This window comes from Copadichromis virginalis, linkage group LG19 (genome assembly GCF_057382275.1).
Source record: "Copadichromis virginalis isolate Kocher_CV1m ecotype Utaka linkage group LG19, C_Virginalis_male_GT1.1, whole genome shotgun sequence".
Taxonomy (NCBI): domain Eukaryota; kingdom Metazoa; phylum Chordata; class Actinopteri; order Cichliformes; family Cichlidae; genus Copadichromis; species Copadichromis virginalis.
Genome location: NC_140636.1, coordinates 7,145,001 through 7,147,500, shown reverse-complemented (window position 1 = coordinate 7,147,500; position 2,500 = coordinate 7,145,001).

Sequence of the window (2,500 nt, the reverse complement as noted above, 5' to 3'; positions counted from 1 at the left end):
GGCCAGTGCGCCCAGGAGCACATCTTTTTCGACCGTAAAGGGAGACAGGAGGCCGACTCACTGCCTCGGCTAAATGGAGAGGGAATTTCAGCAGGGCCAGGGCACAGGCATGGACCTTTTTCAGCTGTAAGGGAGGCAAGAGCAAGGTGCGATGTAGGTCCCCGGGGCCTGTTGTCGTACCATAGGCACGAGTGGTGTGTGTGTGTGGCAAAGAGTTTCTGCGCAGTGTACCAGGGGCACGGGGAAAGGTTGTTGTACCATAGGCACGAGAAAAGCTGTCGTACCAGGGGCACGGAGGAAAGTTGTCGTACCATAGGCACGAGGAGAGTTTGTGTGGCAAAGTGCTACTGAGCGGTGTACCAGGGGCACGGCGAAAAGTTGTTGTACCATAGGCACGAGAAAAGTTGTCGTACCATAGGCACGAGAAAAGTTGTCATACCATAGGTACGAGGAGTGTGTGTGTGGCAAAGTGCTACTGAGCGGTGTACCAGGGGCACGGCGAAAAGTTGTTGTACCATAGGCACGAGAAAAGTTGTTGTACCATAGGCACGAGAAAAGCTGTCGTACCAGGGGCACGGAGGAAAGTTGTTGTACCATAGGCACGAGAAAAGTTGTCATACCATAGGCACGAGGAGAGTTTGTGTGGCAAAGTGCTACTGAGCGGTGTACCAGGGGCACGGCGAAAAGTTGTTGTACCATAGGCACGAGAAAAGTTGTTGTACCATAGGCACGAGAAAAGCTGTCGTACCAGGGGCACGGAGGAAAGTTGTTGTACCATAGGCATGAGAAAAGTTGTCGTACCATAGGCACGAGGAGAGTTTGTGTGGCAAAGTGCTACTGAGCGGTGTACCAGGGGCACGGCGAAAAGTTGTTGTACCATAGGCACGAGAAAAGTTGTTGTACCATAGGCACGAGAAAAGCTGTCGTACCAGGGGCACGGAGGAAAGTTGTTGTACCATAGGCACGAGAAAAGTTGTCGTACCATAGGCACGAGGAGAGTTTGTGTGGCAAAGTGCTACTGAGCGGTGTACCAGGGGCACGGCGAAAAGTTGTTGTACCATAGGCACGAGAAAAGTTGTTGTACCATAGGCACGAGAAAAGCTGTCGTACCAGGGGCACGGAGGAAAGTTGTTGTACCATAGGCACGAGAAAAGTTGTCGTACCATAGGCACGAGGAGAGTTTGTGTGGCAAAGTGCTACTGAGCGGTGTACCAGGGGCACGGCGAAAAGTTGTTGTACCATAGGCACGAGAAAAGTTGTCGTACCATAGGCACGAGAAAAGTTGTCGTACCATAGGCACAAGCAGTGCGTGCGTGCGTGCGTGTGTGTGTGTGTGTGTGTGGCAGTTCTTCTGCGCAGTGTACCAGGGGCACATTTCAATGTGCTTTCTGGAGTACCAGGGGCACGAGGATTTTGCCAGTGGTGTTCTGCTTTGTTAGTGGGAGGGGGCTTAAGTGTGGGTCCCCGGGGCCTGCTGGAGGTCCAGGTCCATGCTAGATACGTGGTACAGGGTAACTGCAGGAGGGGGGGGGGGGTAATGTGGGTTCACGGGGCCTGCTGGAGGTCAAGGTCCATGCTGGATATGCGCTGGAGCGTAACTGCAAGAAAGGAAAGCTAGTGGGGGAGTAGAGCAGGGGAGTATGTGGGTCCCCAGGGCCTGCTGGAGGTCCAGGTCCATGCTAGATATGTGGCACAGGGTAACTGCAGGGGGGGGGGGGGTATTGTGGGTCCACGGGGCCTGCTGGAAGTCAAGGTCCATGCTAGATATGTGGTACAGGGTAACTGCAGGGGGGGGGGGGGGTAATGTGGGTCCCCGGGGCCTGCTGGAGGTCCAGGTCCATGCTAGATACGTGGTACAGGGTAACTGCAGGAGGGGGGGGGGGGTAATGTGGGTTCACGGGGCCTGCTGGAGGCCAAGGTCCATGCTGGATATGCACTGGAGCATAACTGCAAGAAAGGAAAGCTAGTGGGGGAGTAGAGCAGGGGAGTATGTGGGTCCCCAGGGCCTGCTGGAGGTCCAGGTCCATGCTAGATATGTGGCACAGGGTAACTGCAGGGGGGGGGGGGGTAATGTGGGTCCCCGGGGCCTGCTGGAAGTCAAGGTCCATGCTAGACATGTGGTACAGGGTAACTGCAGGGGGAAGGGGGGGGGGGTAATGTGGGTCCCCGGGGCCTGCTGGAGGTCAAGGTCCGTGCTAGATATGTGGTACGGGGTAACTGCGGGGGGGGGGGATCTAATGGGGGACTAGATCAGGTGAGGATGTAATGGCCAGTTCGACAGCAGCACATCTTTTTCGACCGTAAGGGAGAGAGGAGGCCGACTCTCTGCCTCGGCCAAATGGAGAGAGATTTTCAGCAGGGCCAGTGCGCCAGGAGCACATCTTTTTCAACCGTGAGGGAGAGTGGAGGCCGACTCACCACCTCGGCCAGGGCCTTTTTTTCTCCCCTCTCCAGTTGAGCAGTCTAAGGGTAATGAGTAGCAAAGGTGCCCTCCGTCATT